Source organism: Canis aureus, chromosome 34, assembly GCF_053574225.1.
Source record: "Canis aureus isolate CA01 chromosome 34, VMU_Caureus_v.1.0, whole genome shotgun sequence".
Lineage (NCBI taxonomy): Eukaryota > Metazoa > Chordata > Mammalia > Carnivora > Canidae > Canis > Canis aureus.
In genome coordinates, this window is record NC_135644.1 from 10310459 (window position 1) to 10335905 (window position 25447).

At 41.5% G+C, this 25447-nt stretch overlaps 1 long non-coding RNA gene across 7 annotated transcripts in view; it reads left to right on the top strand.

The window, feature by feature from the left end:
- Window positions 1–25447, top strand: part of LOC144304922 (uncharacterized) — a 368717-nt gene that overhangs the window by 257622 nt on the left and 85648 nt on the right. For 4 of the 7 annotated variants that reach the window (XR_013371926.1, XR_013371920.1, XR_013371925.1 and 1 more), the window contains 3 exons: window positions 7832–8003; window positions 13369–13496; window positions 15974–16087. This is a non-coding gene — a long non-coding RNA (uncharacterized LOC144304922). Of the gene's footprint in view, window positions 1–7380; window positions 7716–7831; window positions 8004–13368; window positions 13497–14393; window positions 14553–15973; window positions 16088–25447 lie in introns of those variants that run through there. The other 3 variants (XR_013371921.1, XR_013371929.1, XR_013371922.1) reach the window with 2 other exon arrangements.

Sequence of the window (25447 nt, forward strand, 5' to 3'; positions counted from 1 at the left end):
GAGCACAAAAATAAATGTATTCCATCACATCTGGAAAAGTACCGCAGAGAAATCGCTTAATATACAAAGCTGCACACCTCATTATGAGGTTCGTCACTCATTTCAAGCCCAACCTTACCTCTGTCCCTCATCAACACGGCTTTTGTTTCACTGTTGTTTTCATTAAATTGTTAAATCATTTTTCAAGGGAATTTGCAAGATCTTGAAAAGGCGAGTTTGGAAATAATATACTTGGCAGAAGGAAAATAAATCTCAGAACCACGCAGCTTTTCGGCAGCAGGTCCCCGATGAGAGCGCCTTCTCTCAACTTGTGCACAAATTAGATAGGAAGTGACTCTGCTCTCTGTGAGAATTCATCTCCCGCCTCAGACTGGCCCCCCACCGATGCGCCCACACAGCTGGGCAAGCCACTTTAATAAAGGGTCCCTGATATGCAAATAACGCACACCCAGCTGCACATTTCCAAATGAGTCATTGTTCACCTGCTGGCTCCTGCCTCACCAAATCCCTCTTGCTGCATATGTTATGCATTCCCCATCTCCTCTCCCTTCCCTCCCCTGTCCAACAGCGAAGGTCTGTGGCTTCTGGAATGGCAACGCAAAGGCTGCACCAGGAGGGGGCCAGGAGGGGTGGTGGGACGAGGTGAGTGATGAGTTGGCTTACCAGCCACTGCTGCCTCTTGACATGTGTTATCTCGGCGTTGCCTGGGGAGATTACCAGTCCTTGGCCTGAGATACAGAAAGACTTCCAGTGTACAATCTGCTACCTGGCACCAGTGACCTATGTAAACAAACAAACCAATCAGGAGATGGTGCCGTAGCTATAGGCACCTCAGCCCTTCCCTCTTTCTGCTGCTGGTTGACAAGGGCTCAAACACCATTAGGAATGGACGAATGTTTAAGGGGGAAATAGGCTGGCTGGAGACTCTTCCGTGTGGTGTGTGGCACATTCTTTACATGTTTTGCATTCGTGGCAATGACAAATGTAGCTAAATGCACCTGGTTGTAGCTGTCTGTGGTGATCTAAAGCCTGTTTGAATGAAAAGAATAACTCCCTCTGTTATTTATTGTTGGAAGCAGAGTTTACTTTGCTGTCTTGAACCTCAGCAGAAATCAGAAATGCCAGTTTGAGAGCAAACTGATGAGTTCTAGGCAACAGAGCAAAGAGTCGTTGGCTGGTGTCTTGTAAATCAGTAAAAGAAGACCAGTGACCAAATAGATTCATATTTATTTTCCTGGAGTCTCCCCCTTCTTTGACTCTCGGGCAATCTCGTTCTATAAAAATGTTAATGCTGGTCTGAATATGAAGGGTAATTTTTTTCCCCCACAGCTCTGTCAAACATATCTTCCCAATAATTAAATGTGCATCCTTGGGCTCTAAGAGCAGCAGTCTTGTTGAACAAAGCAACCGCAAATCCAACTAACCTTTGAAGAATGAGGGTGTCAAAGTATAAGCAGATGTTTTAATTTGCACAATGCTAGGATTTTTTGGATGCCAAATGTTCCTAAAATAGTTATTGTATCTAGACAGAAGAAGAAAGATACCCTCAGAAATAACCTGCAAGCCTCTCCGTCACAGCGACATTGTCTTGTTCAGCAGAAGTGATTTTAGAAGTGTTGTTAGGAAAGCTCTGTGTTAATCAGCATCTAACAAGAGTGTATCATAATTCTAGGATTATTATACATGAGAAGAATAAAAGAAGAGTGTGGCAAAATTTTCAAGTATACACACACACACACAGTAAGTTAAATGTGGAATAAGATAAAAGAACTCATGCTATCCCTTGCATATGCATTAAAAGTTTTTCAAGTGATTTAGGGGATGTGTGTTATTTTTTTTTTAAAGAAGGAGGATACATACTTTAGCCATGAAATTATAGCATCATGTTGTCTACCCAGCTGAACTTGCATGGCTTTGGGGTAATGTTAGCACACGTTTTTCACAAGTGGATGTATGTGAGAAAGATTTATATTAGACATAAGGAAAAATGTCCTGACTTTCAGAAGAGTTGTGAGAAGTCCAAATAGTTTACCCAAAAAGGCTGTGGAATTTACCTCCTGGAGACTTTTCGCAGCAGACAGGAGACCCATATGTTTGAGTTTATTTCAGAATAGTTTGAAATGAATCAGAATGGGCTCATCAAGAGTTTCTTGGTTTTTCTCGTTATGTCACATACCTGGGAAACAGGCTGGCATTCGGGCTGCCCTCTGTGGAGCCGGGCCTCTGCCCCACCTGCCTCTGAATCTGTCTTCTCTCAAGTCCCAGTCATTGCTGCCCAGAAACCCCCGACTGAAAAGGTTAAGCCAGGAGAGCTCCTGCCTTGCTGGTGGAGAGGGAGTGGGATGAGGTGGGGGCGAGGAGAGTGTATATTGGGACATGCCCTATGGTGGACAATTTTTCAAAATCTACCAAAATTAAAAGGACACATTCCCTGTGTCCCTGTGGTTACATCTCCAGGACTTTATCTAACACATCTCTTTACACATTTCGAAATGACCTATGAATTACTGATTTATTGCAGCAGTGTTTGTAATAGCAAATCATTGGAAACAACTTCAATATCCATCAAAAGAAGACTGATTAAATGAGTTAAGGCACCTATGTATTACAATAAAGAGGCAGCTCTGGAAAAGGGATTTCTAAATTTCTAATGAAATGAAAAAAAAAAACAAGGTAAAGAATATCACGTATAATATGCTACTGCTTGTGTTAAGAAGTAGAAAATATGCTTCCCATAGCACAAAAGGTAACTTGTGAACGATTAGACCTTCTGAATTTGCGTGTAATACCTATTAAAATTAAATAGGATAAGTGAGTAGGAAAAGAAGAAACCTTTTTTTCACACTGCAATCCTGCAAATAAAGGAGAGGATTCATTCAGTCTGATGTCCAGTTCTCCTTTGGTCCTCGTCAGGAAGCCACCAGTACAAGGTGACCGGCCGGTGGGGCTGCGCTTGCTTGACTCTGGTTTCCTCTTCTCCTTCCTCTAGCTATAAATTTCAAAGAGAGAAAGAGGAAGAAGGAGGTACGGCCTGGAGAAGGAGTCTTAGAGAACGTGTCCTTGTTTCACAGTTTGGTCATGGCATAAATGTAAATTGTGTGGAACTTCCTAGGGTTGCATAGAGGATGAACCTCTGCCCAGATTTACGTGAGATGGCAAGAGGTGTCAATGGCTGAAAGATGACCACCTGCACAGAGGAAATGCAGGGCCATTCTCTGGGCCCTAAAGGGCACAAGATGAGCATTCAGCCCAACCATTAGGGAGGTTTCCCCTTATTAAAAGCCTAGCTGACAACTCAGTGACATTAATCTAGGAAAGTCTCATCTAGAACTCTCTGAAAATTATTTGAAAGCACAGTTGTGCAATTGTTTGAAGTATCAAACATTTGTATTTAACACTATTGGACATGGCAGTTGAGACATGGGAGCTAACAGATGTGGCAAGTGCCTACATTCTATAGACTTTCATGATAAGGGACACCTGTCTTTGGCATTGAATTATGATGCGGCTTTGTTATAATTTAATCAAGACTCCACCACACCACCCAACAGAGATGGCACCCAAGAAATAGTGGGCAATGGTATTCTCTGCTAAAATGTTTGTTACCCCCAGACACTTGGATTCCTTTCCAGAAGGCTCTTCACTGACTCGGAAGAGATCCTAGTGGGGTCATGAGAAAGGCCTTCATCCCGCTGCTGATACAAGGCAGGTAAATTAGAGATATTTTTCAACCCAATTTACAAAGTTAAGACATCAGCTCACAAAAGGCCAGAATGACCATGAAGGTGTCTGCGTAGCCACTTAGATATTATATTCCCCTAACTAAAAATACCCTACTTAAAAGAGAGGAGAGTTCAATTCCAGGCTCCTACTCCTGAGATTTTTATTTAAAGAAGATCCTATCTTTACTCGCAGCTGAGAGGCTGAAGATTAAAAATTAGCCACTGTATAGTAGCAGAGCAGTAACAATTTTTCATAAAGGTTTTTACTACACATTTGGGATTATAATTTCAATATTATGCAAATGCATTTTATGGATCTGTAATACAGAATGTGTACTGGCATTAATGTGCATTAGCGGGCGAGCACAAAAAGGCTCCAAATGAGCCATTTTGGTGTCTGCTTTCAACATGTATTATGAATAATAAGTAAAATGTTCTGGTTTAGAACAAATAATATAAAATCTGAATTTCTCTTGGTGTACATCAGTGATACAGCCCTAGGCACCTCCCAAGGAATTCTTCTATTGGACACAATTAAAAACTGGCTCTTAATATATTCCTGCTTATGGCTTCTCTTCTTGAATGGGATATGAAAATAAAATAAATACATTTAATGTGAAAAGGGGGTAGTTTCCCTCTGCTGATCAAAATCAGGCATTAACCACATGAGTGAGTTCAAAAAGGGTGTGTTCCCTTGTATATCAATACGGTGGCCCAGGCTCCTTCTATTTTTAGAGGTTCTGAGTATTAAAAATAGAAGAAGCGGGATCCCTGGGTGGCGCAGCGGTTTGGCGCCTGCCTTTGGCCCAGGGCGCGATCCTGGAGACCTGGAATTGAATCCCACGTCGGGCTCCCGGTGCATGGAGCCTGCTTCTCTCTCTGCCTATGTCTCTCTCTCTGCCTATGTCTCTCTCTCTCTCTCTCTCTCTCTCTGTGACTATCGTAAATAAATAAAAAAATTAAAAAAAAATAGAAGAAGCATCTTAATAGGGCTACAGAACTTGGGCCATAGTTTCAATTAATAAAATAAACAAATTTCATGTCTTTAACATGAAATATTTCATACAAGATAATTGTGTTATCCCAAAGATATTGAAGTGATGTACAAATAAGATTTCTTCACAGTGTGCTCCAGTCTCCAGTATGGGGACCCAGCTTGAAATTTATCTGATGTGGGTTCCAACTCTATCAGGGTATCGTCTTTGTTATAGATTGGAGAAAATGCTCAAAAACTAATTTGTGGCTCTTCCTTTTTTTTTTTTTTAAGATTGATTGATTGATTTATGATAGACCTAGAGAGAGAGAGTGAGAGAGAGAGAGAGGCAGAGACACAGGAGGAGGGAGAAGCAGGCTCCACGCCCGGAGCCTGACATGGGACTCGATCCCGATCCCGGGACTCCAGGAATAGTGCCCTGGGCCAAAGGCAGGCGCCAAACCGCTGAGCCACCCAAGGATCCCCATTTGTGGCTCTTCCTGAATGCAGAGGCCTGAGCCAGATGGGTCTCTTAAAGCCTTAAAAAAAATAGTCTTTCCTTTTTTTAAAAAAGAAAACCTTAATATTCTCACATTCCAATTTTGCTTGATAGCAAAGAAAACTAGACTAAGTAATATCACAAGTACTGAGGGTGTGGCTGGTTATTTATAAATAATGTGAAATTTCTCTTTTCATTGGGGAAGTTAGGATCTTGGCATCTACTGATCTTGTTTCTTGCATGTGTATTTAATACCTGCCCCAGTTTTTAGTAGTCTTAGAGGAGGACATGGTTGCACTTGCCAGTGATTACAGGCTTAGGCATTCAACTTAGAATGATGTAAAAATTCTCTCTCAAACAGGTGTCCTTAGTAGATATTAAAATGCTACACATTCCGTGATTTCCCTTCAAAATGATAACAAAATTATCCATCTTTTGAGTTCTTACTGGGTTAAGAGTTTTGTACACATTATCTTAATTGACCCACAAAGCAGTCTCCCAAAGTAGGGCTTATAATCCCCATGAAATGGCTGAAGAATCTGAACTTTAAAAAGACTTGAGTAAAAAAATAAATAAATAAAATAAAAATAAAAAAATAAAAAGACTTGAGTAATTTGTATGAAATCACACAGCCATATAGGTCTGTCTAATTTCACAATCCAAATTTTTTACTGTGATACACCCATGGGCCCATAATTAATATGGTGGGCAGTAGTCTTGGCTTCATTTATCATGTAAATTACAGCAGTGGTGTTTGGTCCTTTACTCTGACACAGAAAGTGCAATTAATACTAAAGTCTGAACCAATTTCAACCAGCGATGACATCACTATGGTCTACATTGCTGCAGTTGGTTACTGCTTTCCATTTTCCCCTGACATTTCTCCATTCTAGACAGAGGTCCGTGGAAGGAAAGATGGATATAGCAAAAGGTCTAGGCAAGAACACAACAAATATGTGCTGGACAAATAAATCAGATTTTTTAAGTTCGCTGATTAAAATTCAACAAAAAGTCGCTGAGTACCTGCAGACCATAAACTATGGTTTCTGTCCTTGAGTCCTTAATATTTTGAAAAGACCCAAATTAAGGCCTAATAGTACTGAGGCCTTTCCAAGTATTAATTTACAATTAATATTGAGAGGAATGGAATATATTGTGTCCTAATTTGAAAATAAGCTGTGGGCCACATGCAGATAAGGCTCCTACTCTAAGATACCTTCCCAACGGGTGACATAGAAGATGCTGAATAGGAAGGGCTGAGGTGTAGAGGAGCACGCTTGAGATAACAAGCAGCGCATCCTCTTGAAACAATATTCCCAGCACCATCTGCAGAGTTGTTTCTGTGCATTTGACCCTTTGCACAATCTCGCTTAATCCTCATGGCTTCCTGTAAAGTCAGTATTACTATCTTCATTAAACAAATGAGGAAACTGAGGCTTAGGTGAAGCAAATTGTCTAAGGTCACATCGTTAAAAATGGTTGAGTGAAGATTGAACTGCAAGTCTGCTTGATTTCAGAGTAAGGAACGAGAAACACAGGAGATAATGAGTTTTAAAGAATGAATTTCAATTTTTGAAACCCTCTGGCAGGTCTCGCCTCTCTCGTGGCCTTTCAGCGCATTCTGCTCTGCCATTTCTGGATTTCTCTTGTCACTCCTTAATCGTAAGCTATTGTAGTTGCGAGAAGAGAGCTTGTGCAAACCGCTTTTGTTTTGTTTTGTTTTTTAATTTAATTTATTATTATTATTATTTTTTTTTTTTTTTGCAAACCACTTTTGTGCTTCTTCCGGGGCCTGGTGTGGTGCCAGAGACAAAGCGGATATTCAAGGAGGATCTCCTTTATTCCTCATTCATTTACCAAGTGTTTAGTCTGTGGCCAAGTCCGGTAAAGAAGACAAGGCGTGCCCTCCAGAAGCTTCCAGCCCAGTGCAGGTGGTTTAAAGAGCCGAGGCTCCCAGCTGGGTGTGAAAGTGCTGTGACAGGGGAAGCAGGGCAGCCCACCCCCCACCCCGCAGAGGGAGGAGGGCACCCGAGGGAGTAGCCCTGTGCAAAGGTGAGCTCTACGCACGTGGGCTGCTCCAAGGACTACCAGTGCCCTGGAGCATCTGGTTCATGGTCAGTGTCATAGGGCTGCTGAGCCAAAGGAGGCCTGGGATGCGGTGGGCGGGTGGAGGGGGGCAGCCAGAAGGGGACAGCAGGACGGTGGTGCAGGGGCCTCGGTCCTGAGCACCCCAGCCCAGGAGTTTGACCATCCACAGGAGCAGCTCCGGCAGCGGAGAAGCCCCGCACGCCCGCAGCCCGGGGTAGGACCGTGCGGAGAATACGCTGGAGCCCAGTGCGTCGGCAGCAGGCAGGACGGAAAACCAAGCCAGAGGCGGGAGGGGCTGGCCTTCTGGAGAAGAGAAGGCCGTTTCCTGTCTACTTGGGAGACCCACAAATATTTTATGATGACTCTTGGAGCACCCCCTCCCCGCAAAACCATTTTCTTTCCTCATGAATTTGTGGGAGCCACCCGGACTAAGGTATTAAAGGAATCTTCCCTTCGGATGTCCTTGTGTTCAGATATCCCAGCTCCTTTCTCGGAGATTTAATTAGAGCTGCCTTGAGGCACTTTTTATCTTTAACAATCTCTCTGCAGGCAGAAGTAACAGAAGAACCGGAATCGATGTAAACAACCTAAGAGGAATACCTCGGAAAGAAAAGAAATATGATTTTTCCTGATACACATTTTTTATTTTGAAAAATCATGAAGATCTCCATTAGGAAATCATTCTTCCCTGGCATTGTGTTGCGTGCTCAACAAATAGAAGGTAAATATGCTAAAATTGGTGTCTTTTTCGTGGAAACCACATAACTATAAAGCTCTTTGTTTTCACCCAACTGCTGAAAACATTTGCGTAGGCAATTTCAGTAAACATTTGGAGAATTGGAAGTACTCTCTCCTACACATATGGTTCTTTATGAAGAGGTAATTTTTATCTATGTTCTACTCAATTGAATATTTATAAGTCTGTTTGGCCTCAAAGGTACCTGATCTCCCCCCAAAATACAACTGACCTGTAAAGCTAAAGTGAGATTTATCAGTTACCCTTTAAAAACTCACCAAGTTATTCTCGCTTTCTCCCTACAAATTTATTCCCAATACAATCCTAAATTTGTCTAATTTGCTGTGTTATTGCAATTAGTCAATCTTCCCTTAGTTACACAAATAATAGCCTTATAAGTTGGAGGCTGTAAATCATTCATCCATTAAAAATGCCACTTCCTCGTACGGCGCATTCGATTCATTTAGAAGAGAAAAAACCGTGGCATGGAACAGAATTATGCAATGTCATGGACACATTAACATTTGGATCAAAATTGTACATTGTGTCAGCCAGTAAACAGTATAAATGGTTCAGATTTGCAATAAATAATTGTCTATTAATACTCTGGCATGCTGGAGCAAATTACAGCCGCACTTCAGTGAGCACAGCTGCAGGTAGGCGCCCGGCCGGGGAACAAGTGGCTCGACTGCTCTGAGCGGAGGGAGCCCGTGGCGCGGGGTTGCGGGGCGGGCGGCAGGTGCAGGAGGGGGGCCCGCGGGCCTGGGCCGAGCTGGAGGAGCCCAAGGGAAGCCTGGAAACCGAGCCCGTGGCTGGGGAACCTGGGGGAAGCTCACATACCGAGCCCAGGGAGGGCGTCTTCCCCGTTTGCTGAAGCCCCGGGGGATGGTGGCACATTTTATGAACGGGACAGCTGCTCCAGGTGTGGCGGGGCCTGGCTTGGTGGTAGCAGCCACGACGCGGTCGGGCATTGGTTGTGCAGCCCCTGTGGGACTGCCAGGAAGTCAGACTCGGCCCAGAGCCGGCCTTATTCCTGGAGGTGTGACTTAGGTCCACCCTCCTTCCCTCTTTCTGGAATCTTCCTTACCAGCCAGTTGAAGACCCCAAGGTCAATACCATTTTCACTGTTTGGCCTAAGGCCCTTCAGCGCTGTTCAAATGCGAACAAGGTGTCCAGAAAAGTTGGGAAGTGGACATATCAGCATCCATTGACATGTTGGCATGCAGCAGGTCATCAGGCCCAAATTAGGGCGCTGAGTATGATGAGGGGGAGCTTAGGGCAGGTAACTTTTGCTAGTGGCGAGGGGAGAATGAATGCTGCCCAGAAGACCACACAGAGGCACCAGGCACCTCAGGGTGTGGGGGGCTCCGCTCAGGGAATGAGGGAATGGGTCTCAAGAGTGACTAATATTTGAAAAATGTATTCGTGAGGGCAGGACTGCTCTTACCACCTCCACTTCCCAGATGAGAAAACTGAGGCCCAGAGATGTTAAGGAGCCTGCTGGTCAGGTGTACCCAGCCAGTTACAATTTACACTGGTGGATCCAGTATCTCTAAAAGCTCATTTATCTTGGTTCATAATTTAGCTCAAGGTTCTCTGGGAATCACAAAGCTTACTTAAGTTAAGGCCATCTGGTTCAGCCAATGGAAACTGTGACCCTTGGCAAAGACCAAAGTTTTATGGATTTCTCTACAATAAAGATTCTAGACTCAAAACACTGAATTTATTCCTTTATTCCTACTACTCTCCTACTCAATGTCACTTAGCTTATGAAGAAAAAAATCCATTTGTTTCCAAATTTAGCATTCATTTACTATATACATTCAAAATACATACAAGAGTTAAGGCAGCCTAATAAATCATATTTTAACAAAAGTATTGATATCTGAAAAAGCTGCTTGTCTAGAGGAATATGATTTTTCTTGATTGAATTGGATAATATTTTCATCAAAATTATGAGGAGAATTTATTGAGCACCTATTAAATGTAGGGCATTGCCCTGGATTTTAGATGATTGCCTAATTTTGCTTTTCATGTCTGCTCAAAGCCAAGTTTAATTTGGAGCTATTTCTCAAGAAGGGGGAGCAGCTGTGACTGATTTATTTAAATACTTTAGAACATTTGAAAATCATTTTTCTAATTCACCAGAGACTTATTAAATCCTCGCGGTTGTATATTCTCTCAAGCAGTATTAGTTTCTCCCTCATGTTGGGACAATTGCTGTGGTCTCATAACTATGTCTTTGCCAACAATAGCTACTTTTTTTTCTTGCACACTATGAAACTAATCCTCACAAAAAGTCATTTTTATGACATCATTCTCCTACTCAAAACTTTCAGTGTTCTTCACTTTCTTCCAAAACAAACTCCCCAGCTCGCATTGAAGGCCCCCACCATCTGGGTACTGTCTACCAACAGCGCATATTTCCCATTGCTTCCTCATGCTTCCCTCTGCACCTGGCACACATCTGATCCCGGATGCTGCATCCTCCATCAGCCCCACATCCTGCCCTTCGCCATCCCACAGCCTGCTGGGTCTCTACCATTCTCTCTAGAACTCCTCCCACATACTCTGCACATCATTTTCTTTTTCTTTTTCTTTTTTTTTCATGATTTTATTTACTTATTTGAGTGAGCGAGAGACAGAGAGAGAGAGCACAAGCCTGGGGAGCAGCAGAGGGAGAGAGAGAAGCAGGCTCTCCACTGAGCAGGGTGCTGGCTGTGGGAGTCGATCCTAGGACCCCAGGATCATGACCTGAGCTGAAGACAGACACTTAACCCACTGAGCCACCCAGGCACCCCTCCCCACATCATCTTTGACAGACATCTTTCTTATCTTAGCTCCTTTTCTCTCTAGAATCCACAATTTGACACTTGTCACAGAATGATAAAAAGTTAAAACTGGCAGGGAGTAGAGCCATTTGTTATTCCTTTATACAACTTCTCTCAATCTTTATGTAGTGAAATTGTACTGGATTAAGGGTGACAAGATCTGATGCTGCCATTTTCTCAGGAGGTGGCCTTGGGCCAGCCCCATGAGCCCTTTGAGACTCAGTTACCATATCTGTAAAATAGGGACAACTGGTCTACTCACCCCACAAATTGGATTTGAACATCAAATGTGATAATGTATAAGAAAACGATTAATAAGTTCTAAAGTACTAAGTGTTGTTCCTGTTTTTCAGATGTCCCCACACACAACACCGTGCTCCTGTCTTCTCCACCCCATATCCCCAGTGCTAAAGACACTATTAGGGTGGAGCAGATCAGGACTTTGCAAATATTCTAATGACAATGTTCCATAATTCAAGGATATATCTCTCTGTGTTTAGGAGGATTAGACAGATTGTTTATTTTATTCACGTCAGATGGCTCTTTGGGTTGTGGAAATTTTGGCCGCCACCTTCTGCCATATTATAATTGGCAAGATTTCTGGGATCTTCAGACTCTATCCAGTACTTAGAGGTGTGACCCAAATCTTTAGCTGTCTATCTCCCACAGAGAGTGGTCCACAAATCTTTGGTGCAAAATGAGTAAATATTCATTCGTTATCTTTCAATGAGAGTGTGATAACTTTGGCAATGATGCTCATGTTTCCAAATTTGTTCAGATGATTTCAGTCATATTCCTCAAATACAACTTTCTGTAGTGCTAATTGCTCCAAACATCTAAATACCCGCATAGGTATGGAAGCCTCAGGCTGTTAATATGTTTCAAATTTACTTGCTGACTGTATGTGTTAGACAAATTTTAAAAGATGATCTGTCTGGTAAAGAGGCCCACTGGTCCTCAAAACGTCCCCATCTTTTAGTGTTAAAACAACAATAATGATTTGCTTCATTTGTGCACTACACACCAATGGCATGAGCTAATTGCATATCTACTATGGAATAATGTCTGTTATTACATGGGTAACTACACATTAACTCCATTGGAAACACTGGTAATTACACAGTATGTTACGTTAATGCACCTGTGTTATCTTCTGGTTGCCATATCATTAATTCAAGCGACCCCTATAAATCTGTTTCCCGCCATCATTTTCTCACTCTGGGCCTCTTTATAACACTTTACAGACTGTTAGGAAAACAATCAATTAAGCTGTGCAATTAAAACTATTTATAAAAAAGATAATCTGAAGTGTGATCCTATTGCAGTTTTTGTTTTTCATCACTTCTGCTCTGTGTGACATATACAAATAACTGTAGAGGCGAACTGTATTTCCTTTTGTGTGGAATCCAGACTGTTTTCACTTTGGAGAGAATTACAGTAAGTTTTTGGTTAAAAAAATTTTTTTTGTAAACCTTTCTGGTTCACAAACAGAATCACAGCTTAAAAGGGCCTAAGTTCACCCTAAAACAATCTTGACCAAGTTTTCACAACGCCAACACACTTAACAAAGGAAAGTTTACGTTTGCTGCTAAACCCTGAGTTGACTCCCCGTCAGTTATGTCTGGTTATACCAAACCTGACTTTTCTGCCCTCAATCTGGTCCTGACCATCTCTTCTTCCTGCAAGCCCCCCCCTTCAACTGCAAAGCAACCACAGCCCAGGGGATTAAATCCCCTTGGCATTTTCTTAGTTACTGGCAGGGCTACAAAACAGAAAATAACAGCAGGAATCTGAAGCCAGTGCTTTTATTGGACTAACTAACGATATAAATAAAATGGTCCCTGATTGAGCTTCAGAGCATCACTGTCTCTTTATCAGGCCATAGAAAACAGATCCAGGAGGGCGATAAATACAGCACATAACAGAGTGGAATTAAATGATTAGGCTTGAATTAACACCCTGTTTCTGAGCCTCACTTAGTGTTCCATGGCCCCAATGAAACACTGCAATTCACAAACGCTCAAGGCCCATTTAATTTTTATTTCGAGCTAGTTCAGAAGAAGGGATTACCTATAACTCCCCCCTATTCCATTGTATAACTCTTGAAGTCACAACACTGATCCTGTCTAGATAGCTGTTAGGAAAATAGACTGTGCTATAGGAGTCACAGAGTCTATCCAGAATCTTGCCTCCAAGCAGTCATGTTAATTAAACGGAACCAAATCCCTGTCCCTGTGAAAGTGACCAGGCTGTCTTTGATGGGAAAACAATGAATTAATTAAATCCACTTGATTACCTTCCTTGGTATTAATAACAAAACTCGGCAATTGTTAGTTCAATTTTTTTTTTTAAACTTTGACTTTGGCAGGACCAAAATGGAATTTAAGATCACCTCCAAGGGTCATACAGGGTGGCTCCTTTTCCTAGTGTGCCTTATGCTATGTGATAAGTTGAGTGAGTTTAACTTAAACCCCGCTTGAGGAAAGTTAATACTGTTCTACACATTTCCATTTCAACAGTGGCTGTAGAGCAAGAAATCTAAGGATGACATTAAAAGAAGACGTGACTATGCCAGTGAAGCACTTGGAAATTTCAGATGAAATATGCTGCATAAAATCCACTGGGTGTGTCTGTAATCTGAACTGAGGTATGGGATTGAAGTATATGTATTTATAAGCCAAGGTCCTTGAGAGTTGCGAGGTAAGGGAACTTGGAGTTTCTAGCACTTTCTAGGAATGACTTCATTCTGGGCTTTTTTGTCATTGAATCCTCACAATATCCTATCAAGGGGATACAATCATTCCCATTTTACAAATAAGGAAGCCCAAAGAGTCATGATATAGATAATATTTATTTCATTTTATTTCATAAATAAAATAACTGCCCAAATTCACACGGGAGGGATAGGCTGAGATTCAGATCCATGTCCAGCTGATTCCAAAGCTAGACCTATCAATACTATGGTATCACCTGCTTTAGACCCTTAGCCCCACTGGAGCTTTGACATAGAAACTTCCCCAATAACCAAAGGCAACCATTATGTAGAAGAGGAATGAGACTAATTCAGTATAGTGTCCAAAGAGTAGAAAAGGAACCAAAGCATATGGCCATGCATTATGAGAACATCTTTTTTATAAAAGTCCTAGGAGATCCAGATGTTCAACCAGTTGAGGAGCTCTTCTGTTTATGAATCTGCCTATCTGAGATTGCTTCGGAGTATGAGTAATGGCATAAGTGGAGTCCAGAATCTACCTATGATCACCTGAAGGAGCACCATGAGTCCTGATTGAAATACAGCAGGACTCTTGCACATTCTTAATAAGATGAGGTCTGACGATACTTAAGTTTTCCCAAACCATCAGCTCAACATAGCACGAAGTTGCGTACAAGGCGATCAGACATCTCTTAAGTCAAGCCTTCTCCCCTTTGATACTTTTTGACAACAGAATTACCACAATCCCACTCAAATTTATGCTTGAGTACCTTCAATGAAATGCCCAGTAACATACACGTAATTCTCTCTTAAATCAATCTTATTTTTCAGGCCTGGCCATCTGAGGACTAAACTGGGGAGAAGTTGCAAAAATAAAAATGATTTTTTGAAAGATGGTCACTAGTGCAAGCTTCCTGATGATAGATTTACTGCAGCTTAAGAGTGTTGAGTTGTGTCTTATCTGTTGAATTATGTCTGGGCACTCAATAGGTAGGAAAGTGTCTGATTTCATGTTCTATACAATATCCTTGTAATTTTTAGTACCCAATAAATTAATTAAAATGCTTTTGACATTCAATTAATGTTACATGGTAATAATTACATCTATTCCTTTGTAAGTGATAAATCACCTGAAACTTTATGTTTTGAGAAAAGATCTTTGTTTACCAAAAAGATATTAATATGATTTCAGTAAGTTGCATTTGAATTATTAATTTGTCATTCCTTGGTCAGCATTTCTTAAGTAAAGGTCTAGGTTGTAATTGCTCATGTGTGAGTCTCAGCTTTCATGATTGTTCTTGGCTATGGTTTTTAAGGATAACAACAAGTGGGCATCCCAGGTGGCTCAGCAGTTTAGCGCCGCCTTCAGCTCAGGCCATGATCCTGGAGACCTAGGATCGAGTCCCACATCAGGCTCCCTGCATGGAGCCTGCTTCTCCCTCTGCCTGTGTCTCTGCCTCTCTTTCTCTCTGTGTCTCTTGTGAATAAATAATAAAATCTTAAAAAAAAAAAAAAAAAAAGTAACAACAAGGTCCTTGATATCTCCTGGCCTAGACTTAGATACAATCTCAGGCTTCTGTTTGACCTACACTTTTTCAGTATTAATTTAAGTGAAGTGAAATCGAGCTCTACTGTGTCAGCAATAAAAGACAGACTAAGCCTTTGAACTTGACTTCTAGTCTACTTGACTCCACAGCACACCATGGCTTCAAACAGCTTGTTTGGTGGAATGTACCAACTTGAGCATTTTCCCTACCAATTTGCTTATTGAAGGGATTGTTTTTGCACTTTGAAGACATACCTTCAGTTTAAAAAAATCCACGTAAGAATGGATAAAACTAGGAACAAAACAATGAACTTTACCAGAGTTTTCATTTTCAACTCGCCACAGTGGCAGTGTGTAACGTAATTACAGAGAATGCTCCGTTTAAAATTGTGAAGGATCTGCCTTTATGAGAGAAATGGCTAGCCATGGTAGAGAGAACAGCGTCACCATTTTTGACTTTACTGTGATTTAGTTTCTTCACCTAATGGGATTGTTGTGGAAATCAAAAGACATAAAAATTGTGACTTGTACTCTAAAAAACCTTAAGGTGGTATGCAAGTATGAGGTATTACTGTTAATAATTCTCAGTAAAGACTGGCCAGGATTTTAAGTTCTTATCCTTGCTGTGCCACTTTTTATTACCCATTGCTTAAAACCCTGCCCCTCTGGCCTTACTTCAGACCTTGTAAACTTGGGCCTCCTCAAAACACTTAATCACCCATCACATAAAGTTTTAATTCACGGTGCCAAACTATAAAGCCATTTCTAGAACCATTCTGTCCGATTACCGTGCGCCCTTTAATACCCTGCTCTTGGTTTAAACCTTTTCCTTTGAGTTTAACTATATCTTTTTGTTTTTGGCCAGGAATTTGCAGAGGTGAAATTGTCCAGGAAATCGTTTTCCCAGATGCTCTGTTTTCTGATTTGATGTTAGAGAAGCTGTCCTCCGAGGTGAACATGGAAACTCACTGCACCTCAGGTGAGTCTCAGCTCAATGTCTCTCTTTATTACTTGGGAATTATTATTGGTGTGATTTGAAACCTTTCTGTTCACCTACAGTGTTTACCTCTGTATCATCCGTCTCCTCTGATATGTCTGTTCCAGAAGAGAAGGGGCAGGGCTTGTCTCCTTCATCACAGTCTTCTGGGCCTACTGTACTTTCTGGAACCTAGGAAAAGCCCGACAAATTGTTGAATGACCAGATGAATTGCTATAAATAGAGGTCACATTTAATATCACTAAAGCATTTAGGTCTAAATACTGTTTTTTTCCTTCTTCCAATGAAAACTCAACATTTTTCTCATCTCTCACGCTAAAAATTTCACTAGCTAGGTCCTTAGCAATTTTAATTCCTTACTCACATCACTGTTTTTCTCAGGGCCAAGGCTGGGCCAAACACAATCGAGGTTTTCAAAAAATATATTTTTCATATGATTTAAAAATATACTCATGAGGGGAAGGCTCATAAGATTCAGCCTCAGCCACAATCTGGACTATGGGCTGCCAAGTGCTGCATAAATAAATCATCAAGTCATTTTGGCATCCTGTGGGCCAGAAGGAATATCTTTTTCAGTAGATTTAAAGAGACATGGTTCTGAAAGAAAGGGGAGCAAAGTGAGTGATTAAATATGTACTCTTCTATTATTCTTCTGGAGTTTGGACAAGTCCCTTGAAGTGGTGACTGTCCGTTTTACCAAGGGCAAATTCTTTTTTTTTTTTCCCTCTCTTTAATTGGAACCTACTGTGGACTTGAAAGAATCCATTCCAATATCCACAACAAATGCCCCCTACCTCGTTTGCACTATTGGTGCACTTAGCAAAGGAAAATGCAACCCAGCAGTCAGAAGAGCAGGTCACAAGGACAGCATGTGACCATGTACGTGTACATGTAGCACAGAGGCAGATAAGCCAGAAGGAGATCAAGTTAGAGAAACAAGGACAGTGGAGGGTGGTCTGTATGGGTAGCAGGCTGGAGGGGCTGCTCGCGCATAGAGTCTACAGCAGTGGCTCAGGGTGGGTGTCCAGACGAGAGCTCCGCTGTGCATCTCTCTCTGTCTCTCTCTCTCTCTCTCTCTCTCTCACACACACACACACACACACACACACACACACAAACACACTGTGACCAGCTGCCTCCCTGGTCGAGTCTCCCTGGCTAATCCAATCCAGGTTGTTCAATTGCTCAATGGCCTTCAGGAATTGTCAGAGTGAAGAGCACTGAATAAAAACAATGTGATGTATGCATTTCCTGTGGATTCAGAAGCCAGGAGTCAGAATCCTCCCTCTGACCTCAGAAAAAGAAATGGAAAAAGAAAAGCAGCTTTTTCCAGAAAGCTCTTTTATAAGTAACACTGTTCATAAAAAGATCTGTGTAACAGTCAGGGCGGTGGGGGCAAAAATTGCAGGGTCTTTTTTAGAAGAGGTGATTAAAACATGGTGCCAGTGATGTGAGAAGGTGTAACGCAAGTCATTTGGAGGAAGCCCTGAGGAGCTGAGGGTACCTGTGGGAACACACGTTCACAACCAGAAATATCAGGCAACCCCTCTTGTACACCCTATATTTGAACACATGCACACACAATGCTCCTTCTCTCAAAAAATATCCCTTTTTCCTGCCTTGTCTTACATGTAACCATGGCCAAAAATTAAAAATTGTACACAGTTCCTTTTGTGCTTTGTATTGACTGGAATCCAGGCCAGTTGGGTTTTCATTCTTGGGAAGAAATGTGTTATCTGACCACTATCTGTATCTGTCTTAGTGGGTAGTTGATAGACCTTCCTTGGGTTATTAACCAGTTAGTTTCTCCCAGAAAAGAGGTCATTAGCTTCTAACATCACTCAGGTTGTCAGGACTTGCAGGTACCAGATCCTCTCATTCTGGTTTATCTTTAATTTAATCTCTAAATTTTTTTCAGCTTCAACTGTCGTCTTGGCTTCTACTTAATAACATATTTTTATCTGGTGGTCACGGTGGGGCGCGGGGTAGGAAGTGTGCGGTTTTTTTGTTTTGTTTTGTTTTGTTTTTTGTTTTTGTTTTAACAGCTCAATCACCAATCTAACGATGACAGAACTGACAAATTCTGCATTAACGGATTTCCTTCCTGCATCTAGGCTCCCAGCTGCCCAAAAGCCAGAGAGGGCAAAATAGATTCCAGGCAGTTACAGGTTAAGAATCATTTGCATAAATTAGCAAGTTTCGCAAATGAATTCATCTAGTGAGAAGTAAGACACGGGACACTGCATTTTAATAATTGACATTCCACATGAAATGCAATGTTCTTGAGGAGGAAATTGAGCTCCAGGTTGCTATTAGAACCAGCGGAGCAGCACGGAGTGGAGAGAAATGCCATCCCCCATTACGTGAGCTACCGCTCCTGCATAACAACGACGGCGATCGCTGGGCTCCTTTTAATAACCGCACTAGTGTGCGCTCCCCGAGAGGGCGACTCAGAGGAATCTGCTCATCAGCAGTACTGAGCAGGAAATGAAAATAAAAGAGTTCTTCACATGCAGCCAGTCATTCTCACATTCTCTTTCTAAAGTCATCTTTCATTTTCTGTTTGATTTGGCAGCAGTTGTCCCCTCCCTCTTCCTTTTGGGTTTTATGAAACACTTCAGAGATTATTTAAAATATACAGAGTGTGAGTAAAAAATGTTAATTATCCAATTCGGAGGTTGTCTTTCCTGAGATCGGGGAAATCACGAGGAGAGATAGGTGGGCCTTCAGATTTAAGAACCCGCCACGGTGAAAAAACCCCCCTGGTAGTGGGGGTGCCAAGTCAATGCCTTGGAAGGGGGGGGTAAGGCAGCCAGGGTCAGGGCGTCCAGAGTGTGGGAAGTCCACACCACTCACGTGTGCCGTCCCAGAGCTGGAAACGAGTCCAGCCATAACTGTGTTTCCTGGCATAATTTATAATTAACATAAAATGAGTTAAATCACTCACTCGATGGACTTTTTTCCAAGTTCATGTAGAGTGAGTGTGTCATATCAATTAATTCTCAATGAACTGCAACAGCCAATAAAATTTCTCCCAGGCACTGGTAATAATCCAAGATCTTGATGGAAGAGGTATCATCATTCACATGAGTAGAAGCCTCAAATCATGTACAGAGAACAGGCACATGCAGTTCCTTCCCTGGAAGGGCGGGCGCGATTATTGCTAGCTGTCTGTTGTTCTTTCCAAATTGTTAAGCTTTCTGTTCACTGTGCTCTCACTTTTTATGCTGATAGCCTTTTAATTTTGCCTACACAACTGAATTCCCCCAGTGCAGCTGTCTGTTTTCGCAGGAGAGCTAATCTGAAAAAGTTAATACACATGAACAAATGAAACAGATTCAAATAAAAGGGACGTATTATATTACCCATATAATTGGGACATTTTCAATGGCTCTTCTGCATGTTCACAACCACAAATAATTGCCATATACAAAAATTAAGGCAACCAGATCTTTGGTCTGTGGCATTCAAATAGGGATCTTACCTGACGTTTGGGGGAGTCTTTTTGTGACCAATTGCTTCTTGTACAATGGAGATAAAACCCCAAAGCCCTACGTTTCTTTGTCGATGGTACATGATTATACAACAAAGGAACCAAGGGCCATTTGATTTGTCACTCCGAAGCTTGTGTTAAATGATATTTCACTGAGTTGCCTAGGTTTTCCTAAACAATAACACCTGTTAACCAGAAATGTTTGATTTTATAGACATTTTTCTTTTACCTCGGGAATATTAGTTGGTCCTCAGGTTAAATAGGTTTGATAGTTTGAGAGGACAGTCTTTTGTCTATGTCTGTCTGCATGCTCATGGCAACTTCAAAGAAGGAATCCTGACGAGCCTGTTGGTATGTGTAATGAGTCGCCGTGGCTCTTCTCCCAATAAAGGGTGTGTTCAGACTTTGCTTATTTATAGACCAATAAAAAGAAATTTCCACTGTTCTCTTCAGCAGGCTGAGGATAAATAGCTCTTCCGTTTCTAACATTTAATGGTCACAGACACAAAAACAACTGCTCTGAATATTAAGCCAACATGCATATTTTTTTCCTTGAAGAGAAATCCTTGAATATGAAACAATGGAAGATTCAGATATTATCTTTCCCATTTTAGAACTGTTTTATTGCAACTTGTTTTCCTTAACAAAGAGGCACTCCAGGCTTAATTTGGTTACTGGATGAAGTGTCAGCTCACGTGCTGTGACCTGAGAGCTTAGGGCTCCATGGAATGGCATCTCATTCCTGAAGGCAGGGCAGCCCTAGCACCGACTGCCCTCTGACGAGGTGGCCACTGCTGGCTCGAGCTGCTTGTCATGAGCACGTGTGCAGCAAACGCTTTCTCTTTTCACATTCTAGAGCAAGGAACAGCATAAATTATCTCTAATTCTTGATTCTGTGATGAAGTAGCCATCTGGTATGATAGTATAGTGACAGTGATATAGGAGTGAACACTCTAGGCTTGGTCTATTGCACAGAAAAGGACAATAGGACATATTTTAAAATGTCAGGCTCCATCAGAAACATGTTCAGGAAAGTTTGCATTTATGAAAATAGATAGTATTGAAGATATATCATGATGCAAATCTAATTATGGCCGCTGGGCAGCTGAATTAAATTAAGAGTAAATCCAAATCTCTCCAATTAAACAATGTGTTATCCTTTTTTTGCTGCAAAAAAAGATGCTTTGCCATACTTCAGGGAAGTTGGGTCACAAAGGCTGTTGACCTGTCTACTCCTCTCCTGACATGTGTGTGTGGACCTCAAGCTCCATATATGATGAGTTTGGGCCATTTCCAGTCGGAGATCAGTGAAAATTGTCTTCACCACTTAATCTATGATAGGTGTATATATCCCTGGCATGGGGGCTATTGCAAAATCACATGTGTGTGAGCACAAGATATACCAATAGATCAGTAAGAGGTTTATTTTCCTAATGGCCTCCCATTTAATTTATTTATCTCCCATTCATTCATTCAACGAACATTGATTCAATACTTTTCATGCATCAAGCAGGAATAAGATGTCTCATTGAAATTTGAGGTAGGAGAACTATAGTATATTTTGATAGTCCTAATGTGGTTGGTAAACAAGAGATTGGCAACCACATGGTGGTCACCAGAGTCAGTATCTATCATTGCTATAGGATGCCAGTCAGAAGAGTGGCAGGGCTGCAAGATCTTGGGTAGGGCAGATGAGAGGCTGGCTGAGGGCAGGTGAGAGAGCTGCTTACTGGGTAAGTGCTAGTGCCAGCTTGTTCATGCTGGTAGAGGCACAGAGTTCAAAAGATCTGGGGAACTCAGCTTTGATCAAAGCAGTCGGAACCAGGAGGTCTAACCCAATGGGCAGAACACTGTATCAAGATCTGAGTCATAAGGAGAGTCTTCATCTCTTAGAGGAGGACAACATGAATAAAAGTTGAGTTTTTATTAATAATCTCAATTTCTAATAGACACATGACACTAATCAAATGATCTCTATGCTCTTTCTGAGGTGGAGTTCAGATATTGGGAAAGAGTCATTACTTTTCTTTCTGAGGGAGTAAGGAATTCACATATTCAAAGAATAGTTACTGAGTATCAGTTCTGTGCCACAAATAGCTCAAATTCACCACACACAGAACCATCCCATTACCTTCTCCATACTCAGCCAGCTTCCACTGTCTCTCGGCAAATCTGACTCTATCCTTATCCAGTTTCCTAGGCCTGCAACCTGGAAGTCCTCGTGATTCCCTTATAACTCTCCCACTCCACCATTAATAGCAAGTCCCACAGAGCCCAATGCCAAATATTGGAGCTGTATTCTCATCACCACCGTAATTCCCCAAATCATTGTCTCCAGACAGCCATAGCCTCCCAGCTGAGGCCTAACCGATGAAAATATATCATATGTTGTCATGATTCTGAATCCCACAGTGACTCTATATTGACTCCAGAAGTGAATCTATGATTCGGCCACCATCCATTTCCACAGCCTCATCTTTCCTCCCCTCCTCCCCGGGGTGTCAAACATCATACAGCCATGCTCAACAGCTTGAATCCTGCCTTTGTCTCTGAGTGTAGCCTTCCACTGCAGACTCCTTACTTCCTTCATTTCAATCTCCATCTAGATTAACAAGATTTTCTGCTTCCTTTCTCAAAGTTGGTCCAAAGGATAATCCAAGCTGTTGGTTCCCCCCAAGAATTCTTAAACTGATTTCTCCAAGTCCTGAGGTAGTGAGCACGGTCCCAGGGCCTAGGCCAGTCTTCTCACTCACTCTTATGTTCTTATTCTAAAAGGTCAGGACATACTGCCTTGCCTAGGAACCTTATCACCCAGCCCTTAGTCCACTTATTCTCATGCCTCCTCCCAACATAGTAGATGGTCTCTTTAGAGAAGTAGCATTACCACTCTGCTGCCTTTCTGAGCAATGCCTCTCAATCCTGGTTTCCCTTTGGAGAAAAGAGATTTGATTTTTTTTTTTTTTCCACAGAAGATTGTTAGGATTCTGGTGGCTGGCACCATGAATAGCCTCTTATTTCAGTGAAACCCTACTTCCTGCCTACGTGGGGTATGTCTTTGACCCTTATCACTCAAACAATAAAACAATGCCTTTATCAAAAAATATCTTACTATCCACACAAGAATCACTTATAAAAAACAAAAGAGGAGTTATTTGATGGAACAAAGGTATATTCTGTTTTTATGTGTGTAATTATAAGCATGGATGTTTTGTATTCACTCAAATATGCCCCATTACACAAGACCTTATTTAAAACAGTGACATTGATAGAACCTACATTTTCACAGAAAGAGATGCAAGAAATTTGCACACTCCCTCAGAATGCTATACACTCCCTGAATCAGAGGCATGTGCTGGTCACTGAAAATCCATGTGCTCCCATGTGCCTAATGGGCCATGAACAAGAGTCACTCCTGGATTAAATCATTCAAAAGTCAATGTGCAACTCTCTGACTCTCTTTTCTCCTGCCATGATACAAAGAAGAGTATGCACTGAGATGGTCGGGCTGTAAGGTACAAAGATCTTGCATCTCTATGTCATAGCATGGAGAACAACTACTCTGAAGAGTTAGCGGACTCACATTGGGACTTCGCATGAATAAGAAATAAACCTTAAAAAAAAAAAAAAAGAAAGAAATAAGCCTTTATTGTGCTAAGTAACTGGGACTCTAGGGTTATATTTTTATTACATCAGGGCCCATGCTATCTTGACATATACACTCCATTATCTCAGATTCCAATACACAAAGAATATGGAAAGATATTTTAAAATTGATTGAAGCATTGATATAGGGAATCCTGCCAATTAATGTCAGTTTTTATAAAGATTCAGTTCATCTTATCTGAATATGCTGAAGACATGGAGAACACTGATAACTAGCCTGAGACCATTCAGTGCTGGCATGTTATCTTAGTTAATGTGAACTTTTATCACCGAAACTCAGACAAGTTAAAAAGTTGGACTCCCACCAAAAACACAAGCATTGCAGCAAATCATTTTGAAGACTCAATAGAAGCTTTAAATGTTGGTTATGCAAAATGAAACCTTTTATATCCAAATCTAATTTAGGCTCAGCAGTTCAAAGAAGATTTAAGGCACAATTTGTCCAATGGAACTGTTTGAGACACAGATCTATTCAGTTTTGGAGAATGAATTCCATATTGAAGAGACTGCTTTCCCTCCCCTGGTGGATGTATAATCCATATTCAGCTACTCATATCAAATTCCTGGTCTTTGGAAAGACATTGAACTTGGACATCTTCTCCTTGTTGTCCACTTATTAATTGCTTATGATTTACCTGCTTCCCCTAGATCAGCTTTAAAATATTGGACCAACAAGACAGAAATATTTATAATTTCAAGAGTGTTTCTTGATCTTCTGTTTTTTCTTTTACCAGGGTAAACTTTCAGAAATAATTTTTCAAATTATGTAGTCATGTATTGGAAGGGATAGAATGAAGTTGGGGTGGGAAAAGAAGAGGGATTATATCAGAAAATCTAAGCTAAGAATTGTTATTGGTATTAGACATTAAATTTGGCTCCGAGTTTCCTAGTAGTCAAAGCAAGAGGGCAACCTGAAAAGTTTTATAGCTTCATTTCAGTTTTGACAAAAATAATGCTAAAACAAGTTACTGGTTGACTATTTAGATCATTAAAAAAATTATTTTGATAGTCTGATTTCAAGCAGCACTTGATCCTGCCTAACCAGAAGAATTCTCTACAAAGTTTATCTCCATAAAAATAAATTAATTTACCAGTTGAATGAAATTATTTCATATTGTAAATTCTTTTTGAATGCCGAAGCGAGGAAATTATATCTGAGAAGTAGAGAAACAAGTTTAGCAGGATAGAGACCCACCATTCTCAATGATTTTTAAATATTTTTCTCCTGGAGCCAATTAATTGTTTGCATCAATGTGGATGGTAGTTAGCAGATCCCATCTAGAGAGAGTTCTGGGGGAGTCTACAAAATGTGTAACAATCATTGCAGTACTGAGGAAAATACCTCACTCTGATGTTAAGGAAAATGTTCCCCTACATGAGTTATATTCTGAAGTCTTTATTGACCAGGGTGTCCTGCTGCAATCTGTTCCAGTATATTTTTTATAAAAAGAGTTGCTCCAAAGAGATGACACATTTCTCTGTGGTGTCCTTTGAAGCCATCTTCTCTTTCTAACTTTGCTGGCTTTTGTGGGTGTCATGGTATGTTTAAAAATCCAGGAGGATGCCAAGTTACCCGGGCACCAAACCCAGAGAAGACAGGGTCTGTTTCAATACCGTGGTTCCTTGTATGTGATTAATGGTGAAGCTCAGCCCAAGAGACAGGTGTTGGATTCCAGAAGGTCACCTATGAGGTGGTGTCCTTGCTCCATCCCAGACTGGACAGCTTTGTTTTACCACTGCTACTGTAGTTGGCTGCTACTACAGAAAACTCTCCGCTCTGATCTCTCAGTGCACCCATGGCCTCTGAAGTCCAGAACCGCAGACAGTCTCGGAGTTTGGTTTGACACCAGTGCTCACTTTATTGAGACCCCATAGAGACGATTTGCAGTGAGAAGCTAACCAGCAGTACAACTCTTGACCCCAGGGCTTGGAGAGCAGGGTGTAGAGACCCTTTCTGAGCAGACTTGCTATGTGAGTCTGTGTGATTAACTCCTTACTCGGTTCCTCTAAGAAGGGATCTGCCTGGTACGGATAATGTGATACTCAAAATGGATGCTACTCTTGCCAGAGCTCAGCTGGGAAGGAATGGTGGCCCCGAGGGCATAGGAAATGGAGGTAGGTGAGTCTTAAGTCCTGTTCCTGGGAAAAGAGACTCAGACAGAAAATCACATGGAGGATGCTCACTG